The sequence below is a fragment of the Topomyia yanbarensis genome, chromosome 3 (genome assembly GCF_030247195.1).
Source record: "Topomyia yanbarensis strain Yona2022 chromosome 3, ASM3024719v1, whole genome shotgun sequence".
Classification (NCBI taxonomy): domain Eukaryota; kingdom Metazoa; phylum Arthropoda; class Insecta; order Diptera; family Culicidae; genus Topomyia; species Topomyia yanbarensis.
In genome coordinates this window covers 378905770-378915916 of record NC_080672.1, presented here as the reverse complement: position 1 = coordinate 378915916, position 10147 = coordinate 378905770, and positions in this window count along the sequence as shown.

Genomic DNA, 10147 nt, shown 5'->3' with positions numbered 1-10147 from the left:
TGCTGTTCATAAAAAGCTTCCATTGTTTCCATTGTGTCATCATCGTCATCACCATTCACCTCCTTTTGCCTGTCCCGGGAACGATGAACTGTGTGGCTGCTGGTGGGTAGCATAATCGGGTTGGCGGAATGTCCCTCCCGGAATGACTTGCGACTGAAGAGGTCCTCAGGAGATTCACTTTCTCGCTTTGGTTCCCTTCCGCGCGATCGCTGTTTGCCGTTGCACATGTCGGCGTCGGCGTCGGCGAGGGGTGATGAAGCGAAACGACGATGATGAGGTATGATTGAGGTTGACTTTTTTGTGGCGCGTGAATAATGGCTTGATGATGGCGACAGTAAAGAAAACAGCCACATCCATTATTGAATGTTTTCGTAATGAAATAACATAATTGAAGGTGAATCAAAGTGGATTGCTTTAGACGGCTACCGCAAAGGGAATCCGAGTAGGCGGATCCTTCTCCACTCGAAATAATGATTGATTGGAATATAGTTGAAATCCTAAATTGTTATTTTCTTCTTAGTTAAGTACCTATTCACAAATTTTCACTAAGAGTGCTATCGAAACGATTTGTTTTCTACTCCCTAACACCATTCCAGTCGGAGTATCAAACCGCTGGCCAAACACTCCCCCATTTTGCAGGATAATTATCGCTCATAATTTTAGCAGTTATTTTGTCTCGCTACAATGAATGAAACCTGAATGCGAAACGGCTCTGGCAATTTACTGGTTGCTTTTCGGCTGCCCAGCAATTAGCGTCGAGAAGAGAGTGGCTGTAATTAGATCTCGACTGCAAATTGCGCTTGGACCGTTTTCTCCCCTCCACAGAATCGAACTTCCCATTTGATCTCGAACCGAGTAATTACCCTTTTATTTGGATGTTTTTCGCTCTATTGATTCCAATCAATTATCAACACGGTCATCTCGCACGGTGTAACCGTTTTTCCCAGCCGATAATGATGAATCAATAAAACACATACATACATACATGGGTAACCGATTTGAATGCGGAGTGTGCAACCGAAACAAAACGCATTCGAAGCAAATAATGCGTGTAATCAAATCAATTTTCACATAAACCGTAACGGAGAACCACACCGCTCGGAACACCGGTCTAATTTAGTCTAATGAAACTGTAACAAATAGACGGCAATACACACACACACACGAGCCAGTCTATGAACGGCATTTGGCGCGTTCGTATAATTTCACTGACTGGGCTGACTGGAGGCCGCGCACGCGAAAGACAGTCTGATAACGTTTTCTATCAGTGGTAGACGAAAGCCAATCCAACGCCACGCTGGCTGGTGTTGCCAAGTAAAGCATTCGAACCAAAAAAAAAAGAAACGAAGATACTCGGGCCGCATGACGGCTCGGTTGGTCGTTGATTCGATAACGATTAATCCAATCAACGGAGGAAGCAGGTGTGTTTATGGTGAGTAGCGGGCTGCATTCAGCAATTTACCTGCGCAATGCGAACAGTTTTAGCTTTGCAGCATTGGAGCGAGCCAAAATTTGCAACCAGGCGGCTATTTCAAGCTCAAAAATGCAACAATCAATGCAATTTTTCTGACAAGTGTGATCTAGAAGATAATCTTCAAGAGACGCATAGAACTGAGTTTTACTTGAGATAAAACAAATTTTGTCGTGACTAACGACTTACCTTTCAATATAGGGGCCCCTTTTCGAAATTTCGGAAGAAAAATGATGTAAAGTTTTGAACGCTTATATCATTTGTTGTATTGAATGGATTTAATCAATTGTGGAATTTTGTCGAAAATATTTGTACCAACGTAGTATTAAATTTTGAAATATGTAGGACATTCATAATCAACGGAAAAATAGTGTTTTGAAAAATCTTTCGAAAACGACTCGGAAAAGTGAAAATTTTCAGTCCATCCTGCACAGAGCCGTCAATATGGTGCACCAACCGAACAATAAAATGATGAAAAGTTTTAAATATAGGTCCACTGCATGTTTGTTCCTATGATTATTCATATTGGGTTGCTTGACGAACTACTCTCGTGGGGAAAATCCGGCATATTCGTTTTGGTTAAGCCATTAGAAGCCGGACGGAAAGGAAAGGCTCATGCACGACACGAGATCGAGCGAAAAAGCGATAGTAGTGCATATTAGCGAAAGCGTTACGTACATTTTGAACCTCAATAACTTATAAAATTTATTTAAATGGTTCAAAAACTACTTTAAATGAGAATCAACGTTAATGATAAAACCTATAAATAGGAGTGTCGCCACTTTTCTGCATAACGGACGTGCGTGCTAGGTCGTGAGAAGCTGCATCGGACGACCAATCAAATCGGCTACTACCGGAGAGAAGAAGAAAAACGTTGGTAGATGTGGTGGCGGTGAGAAGGCCAAAAAGCCAAAGGCTGCTGCTAAGAAACGCAGTCACTGAAAAGGCGGTAGCAACTGCCACTAAAAATGCCACCAAAACATCGAAGGCTGCAGCGAACAAGCGGAAGGCTCAAAAGCCAAAGAAGGCCGCCAAATCTGCCAAGAAAGCTGCCCGAAGAAGATAAGTAAACTCACGCGTATCTAATGTTGCCAACAGTCCTTTTCAGGACTAACAAAATAATTGTAAAGAATTAGTGGTGCTTATTTTCCGTAAGTGCTGTTAATTGTGGATGAATTTGTGTCATAGTTATTTGCAAACCGTCCTTAGGATGAATATAGAATGGAAAAATAATTTTATTAGGAAGTTCCTTTTATTAATTTGTATAATTAAAAATAATTATCATATAAGAAAATATTTTTTCAAATTAATCTACAAACCCAAAGGTTTATGAAAATCTTTCCAAGAAAATCAGTGAATGTGGCAACTCTACCACTAAGCGAAAGCTACACCAAAACGAATTATGAAAATATTTTCATTTATCGCACAAAAGGATGGCCTTCCATCTGCACCGAAAAGTTAATAAATAGGATGCAAAGCGTGCTCATTCGGTATTAGCTGCGAAAGGGAAATGTTCGTGTATGTGTGTACGCAGTAGCAACAAATCGTCGGTAAGGTTTGAATCGTTTCAAAAGATTCTCGTCTTGCATCACCATAGTTATCTACAAACCGTCCTTATTAGGACGAATGCAAAATGGAAGAGATGGGTTGGTGTTTATATGACATAACAGGGGTGTCATGACCACATTTCGAAGTTATTTCAAATCTTGCAAAGCATGAATGAAATGACAAATTTTCAGTTTAACGCGGCAATAACTTTGCAATTTACAGAACAATTTTATATTTTTAGTTATCATATAATAACTGTCATCTCTTCCAAACATTTTAACCCTCTGCTGCCAACCCCGTGCTTTTGCGGGGTTAAGGAGAATCAAAAAAAAATTCCAATACACGATTTTATGTTGTTACCTCCACTAAAACCACTTCAAAACACTCCCACGGTCATACAAGTACATTGTCTGCTTGTTGAAATCATATGAAATTATTGACCTGTATTCAATGCGGAGAACTCGGTAATAAAATTGTTTTACTGAATAGATTAACGAACGGGATCCCCAGGAAAATTTCGCTGAGCCCGGTGAATCGAACTTAATGCGTAAAATTTAGCCATTTGAAAGGGATGCAAGCAGAATTTTAAGAATATGATCATCGCGGTTATGTCCCGGACATTACCCGCCCCTAGTTTTTCGCTAAGCGTGATTCATTTCTGTACGCTAGGAAAAAGATTCCAAAGGTTGTTTCGAGAGATTTTACCATTGATATTTCAAAGCAAGAAAGTATGAAATTCGTTCATTTCATGAATGAATGTCTCAACAAGCTTAGAATCCAGCGCATCCCCTATCAACGCAGACGCCAACAACAAAGGTTCTTTTCAGAACCACCATAATTATTATAAAGAATAACTTGAAACATTCCCACATATTTCATTGAGTATCATTCGATTTGAATTACGAGTCAAACGAGTAGTCACAACACTCCGGTTATGTCCTAGACATTACCCACCCATCTTTTTTATTATTAAGTGTGACTCAGCAGTCTGTAGAAATCCAATTCGCCATGGTTTAGGTACTACAACAAGGCCGCCAAGGGCGCTAACCTTAGAGGCCACTGAAATCGTGATCAATTTTAGAAATTAAGTGTGGGATACATCATAAAACAATTCATGATAGGAGTGCCATTTCCAAGCACACACTCAAGGTGTTACATATGTTGAGGTCCGCTAAAAAATTATAGAGATCGGAGCAGTAGGCGCAAAGTTATAGCGTTTTTCATCTTGCTCCCTTTTGGTGGTGTGGGTTATGCTTGAAACTTTAAACGCGATCATCTCTAAATCATGTTGCCCAAAAACGGCTTAGCGGTAATTACGATTGCCGAAAAAGTTTTCAACCGATCTCAAAAAATTTTTTTTGGCTTATTCGTAATGTAACTGCCGTGTCCTTGAACGATTCTATTTTTTCGTCAAATTTTTTATATTAAAGTCAGGAATTTTTCAATAATTTTTTTAAGGTGAAAATAGTAGTTTTTTTAAGAAAAATCATTCCCCTTTTCAAAAAGAAGAGAAACAATTTAATCAATCGTTCAAGGGCACCACAGTTACATATACTACTGATTTTTTTTTATTTTATGCTTTCAGTTTAGCTGTTTGACTGGAATCGTAGTCACGGCAAACCTCTTTGAAAAAGACGCGTTTTGCGGAAATTTATGTATTTATTAGAGCTCCATTTCCCGACGTTTTCCAGCTTCCCGGGATTCGGGAAATATTGAAAAGTTTTCATACCCGTTTGATTGCATGTATATCTGTCCTAAAGCAGTTGTCAGAAGATGGTGATTTGGTGGCCTACACATCATTCAATCATTTGATAAGGGGCCGTACACAAATGACGTAGCTTTTTTTCAGCGATTTTGACCCCTCCCTCCCCCCTCGTAGCATTTGGTCACAAAATTCTAACCTTCCCCTCGTAAAAAACGTAGCATTTACCTACCCCCTCCCCCTCGTCCCATGCACAGCGCCCGGGTGATGAAAAAAAATTACATGCTTTCGAAATGTTTGACGACTTTATCAACATTTTCATCATAACAGCAAATTACGTGCAAAATAAGCGCATTTCATCACAAATATAGTGTTGATAGTTTTGTTTTGAATTTTATATGTCAAGGGGAGCATGAAGAGAAGTTCTCACAATCATGTAGCTGCCAATGATTCTAAGAAGCATACGTTCATCTAAATTACTAAATTAATTTGGTTGATTCCGAAGTGAAAATTTAATTCAGCTTCCAAACTAAGTCTACTAGTTAACAACATTAGCTAACTAATGTAGCAAGTAAAATCCGCATACAAAATCTTTTCGTATTTTTGCGAACTTGAAATTGAAATTCTGCGAATCGTGAAATTTACCTCATGAAAAACCGCATCAAAAGTAACTTGTTTGAATTTAAATTCATTTCTCTTGGGAATGGAGGATCATTAAATTGTTTTCTCTAAACAATGGGTTTTAAACATAATGCTACGTCGCACAACTTCTGACCCTACCCTCCCCCTCGTCACACTTCGTCACAAAGTTGGTATACCCTCCCTACCCCCCAAAATGCTACGTCATTTATGCATGGCCCCTAACTCGTCAATAAGTTTACGCAATATCAACTTTTTCTTGGCTATATGTATAACCTAAATTTTGGTAATTACAATTACGATTGGGACGATGTACTAAACGCAGCTGCTGGAGTTACTGTCCAAAATTGAAATTGGTTGTCCTGATCTGATTTTGTGTTTTTTCATGCACCCAAAAATTTACAGATAATACAGTTACGGTATAACAAATAAGACGAAATATGCATTCGATGAACCGACCAAATATTTCTGAGCTTGAGCTTGTGCGACCACCCCTGGCTGCAACTCCGTTATCGATCTGGACTAGCTGAAGTTGCACAGAGAATAAGTAAATAATTATGCTTGGGAATAGCGAAACATCTTTCAATGTGCAACTCCTGGTAATCCTAAAGTGTTTATTGATCAATACCGGCGCCGGCCAGGCCCGAACGTAGCTCGCGGAAGGAAAGGGAAGGAATGGTTAGCCCGATACTTGCTTTTGCTAGAGGCCGTACTATATACTACTGCGCACAAGTATCACAGGAGGAGGATATTTTTGTTAGAGTATAGAAGTTGGATCACTTCTTCTTTACCGACGCCAGAGAGGTGACTTCACTATCTGGACTAGATATCGATCCACCAAACTCATAGACCGGGGACCAACGGCTTTACTTCCCTTCCGAAGGAAGACGTGACCACAGAGATCACGCTTACCACTCATCTACCGGCGCCGTCGCAACCAAATATTTCTGCAGACAAAATGCAAATATTTTCTGCTTTTAAATAGCGTTTGCGTTAAGCATGATATCACTACAAACCATCCCAAGTTTTGAAACAAACACTCATCGATTATTTAAGAAAGTAACGCAATTTCCATTACTAATTTGATTGCAAGCCCTTTCATTCAAGATTTAACTATTAAAATAAACTATAAAAAGAACTGTTAAAAAATCTGATCAGTCGGCTCATCGGTTGCAGAGATATCGTGCGCATCACTAACGCTACTGTAAGGCAATGGTTCAGTACAACGGCCGGCAAAGTAGTCAATTTTTGAATGAAAAAATCAACATTCTTTAGCAGTGTTTTGAGCATGGCTTGGACTATATACCTAAAACAATCACGAAAACATATCAGTGAACCTAAAAATATATAGTCCATTGATCTGCAAATCAGTTGGAAAAGCACAATCTGCATTCACTACTCACTCCAAATTTTTGCCGGTTAAGATATTTCCTACAAAATTTCATTCGCAGAACCTAAGTCTTTTGGAATAAATTAAAAATTACAATTTCCCGGGAAACGGGAATCCCAGGAAATCCAAAAATCTCAGGATTCCCGGGAAATAAATTCCCGGGATGTAAGCTCTAGTATTTGGTGATATCAAACGAATTCGAAACTTTGCAGAACTAATGATGAAGTCGAAGATGTCGGAAAAATCGTTGAAGCGACGGACCATTGCTAGTATCGGGCTGTTGGCAGCGTAGTTAGTGTTGCGCATTTCAGTCTGCAGCAGTGTTCGAGAACGAAGGACACGGGTTGGTGCGTAGAGGTTAATTTGTGATAGGAGATCGGGAACATCCTATTCGGCGAGCAGCAGCTTAGATACGAAGGTAGCTTGTCTACGATCTTCTAAAGTATGCAGTCCTAGTAATCGACAACGGTCTTCGTATGGTGGCAAGCTCAACCGATCATTCCAAGGCAATTGACGTAACGCATATCTTATGATCCTGCGCTGGACGGCTTCAATTCTTTGGCTCCAAGTTGCATGGTTGGGGCACCAGACGACGTTTGCGAATTCTAACTGTGAGCGCACCAGTGAACAATATAACGCTTTGAAGCACATAGGATCCCGGAATACGTTGAATATTTTGAATATAAACCTAGTAGATGATTAACTTTGCCAATTATCGCTGTGAAGTGATGGGTGTGCTTTAGCCTTTCATCTAGGACGACGCCCAAATCATTTACATGGTCAACGCGTTGTAGCGTTGTAGAGTTCCAGCAATGTTGTAGTTGAAAGTAAACATGTTTCTTGTTCGATGAAAGCTGATAACAAAGCATTTAGCAACACTAAGAACCATCATATTTCTTTTACACCAGCTGTAAAAGGTATCAACGAGATACTGTAGCTCACGGTAATCGGTTTCTTTTCTTATAACTAGAAATATGTTCAAGTCGTCTGCGAAGAATAGTTTCCCTCCACGCATTAAGACGAAAACCACATCATTCATGAACAGTGAAAACAGTAACGGACCAAGCATACTACCTTGAGGAACTCCAGAATGGTTAGAAAAGGACTCAGATTCCTTTTCACCAATTTGAACAACGACTTCACGGTGAACAAAGTATGATCGAAGCCAACGACAGTACAGCCAACTTTATCAATCTTCGTTAGCAGTATCTCATGGTTAACAGTGTCGAAAGCAGCCTTAAGATCTTTGTATATCGTGTCCACCTGCAGTTGTTTGGATATTTGTTCTGTACAGAAGGATGTGAAGGAGGCCAGGTTCGTCTCAATCGATCGACCGGGAAAAATCCTTACTGACAAGTGCTTATGTAATGTTTACTAGCAGAAAACCTCATTGATAAGCGATTCGAACATTTTTGACTCAAATCTCAGCGAAGTGATTCTCCGGTAGTTCTAGATGTTGCTTTTGTCACCTTTCTTGTGTACCGGAAACATGACTGAACAATTCCGATCATCGGGAAATTTTTCCTGCTGAAGTGACACATTGAAAAGGTGCGTCAGTGGAATCGCTAAAATATCGGAACATTTTTTCAGAACAGCTGAAGGCACTTAGTCCTGGAGCATAAGACGATTTCGTTTTTTGTATTGCAGAGAGAACCGATTGTTCTGAAATGATTAATACATCCATATTCACCGCACCAACGGGAACATCACGGGACGCGTTGTTTAGCTCGATGGCAGTTGGCGCAACAGTCTTGAAGACACTCGAAAAGTAGCTGGCAAATAGGGAGCACTTTGTCACCGTCGTAGTCGTTACTTCGCCATTGTAGACCATCCTAGACGGAAGACCCGTTTTCTTACTCTTCGTATTAACAAAAGTCCAGAAGCCCTTAGAGTTTGGTCGTAAGTTTTGTTGGATGCGGTTCACATATCCTTTGTACAGCAATTTATTGTAACAGCGGTACTCATTACTGGCTATTGCGAAAAAGCGCTTGAGAATAGGGCATCGTCGATTTGTGTACGCACGTAGAGCTTTGGCACGGATGCGTTTCAGATTCCGAAGCACTGCTTTCGACCAGGGAGGCTTCCTGGGAGGTTGATAAATTGGAACAGATTTTTCAGCACAGTCAAGGAGTAATCGATTATAGAGATTAACCGCACATCCACTTGATCAAGTAGTACACTCCAGTCAATCAGCAATAGTGAGCGGCGTAGAGCTACTAGATCAGTTTTGCGAAAATTACGACGATTCACAGCTAAAGCTTCTTCATATAGTGGTGAACTAATGGTGGAAATGGATATTTCTAAAGCGGGATGATAGTTATCCAAAGGAACGATCACACTGGAAGATTCATTCACAGAACACTCAGGCAAAGCATTCTCATTGGCGAAGACAAGGTCAAGAAAACAAGAGTGATGGTTGGAAATTGTGCTTACTTGACTTAGTCCGTGAAAAGCCATCCCGTCCAGAAGTAAGCGGCTGGCAGGATTGTTGTCGAGGATAGCGGGTTAGGGTAAGCGTATCCACGTCCAGGAGAATCCCACAAGAGTCTTGGTTGGTTGAAATCACTAAGGACTATTATCACTTCGTTTGCACCTGCCTGCGAAGAAGCACGCCCTATGGAGTCTAGATGGAACTGCGTAATAGAGCAATCAAGTCGTTTTTCTAGAGGAATGTAAACAGCTCCAATAAAGTAGTTCTTCGTCTGCGTAGTAATCTTCGTCCAAACTGATTCAATGCTTGATGAACTATCCACACCAAATTCACAGGAGGCTAGTGCGGAAGAAACAGCAATCAAAACTCCCCCGCCGCGACCATGGATACTATTACGAGCACCTCGATCTGCACGATGAACCGCGTAAGAATCCCCGAAGAGCTGCACCGATGAAATACGATCATCAAGCCAAGTTTCCGTCAGAACGTAAATATCGTAGTTGCCGTCAAGAGCAGGCAAGTACAAGTCCTCGATTTTCGTCCTTAGCCCTCTGATGTTTTGGCAGTAAAAATTGCTATAACCTTGTCAATTATTAATATTTTTTATGTTCTCAAGTGGATTTTGCAAATTGGACATTGTACTACGCTAGACGTATAGCAAGTTTTTCATAAAAATATGGCTACATACCTTTACAAAAATTCAAACCTTTGCCATTTTTCCCGCATTTCAACATATATAACCCCTTAATTATTAATCGAAAGTCGAACTGAAAAAGAAAGCCAATATAAACACTATAGTAGCGCACAACTATGATCCCACCAAAGGCACTAAAAATTACGTTACTCTCGATGCCTGGAAGAGTTTCGCAATATCACAAAGTAACTAGTGATCAACGAGTCTTGCGTTAAGTTGAATCTCTGGTTGAAATAACACATGAGACTTTTGAATTTCCTAGAATCGTTGTT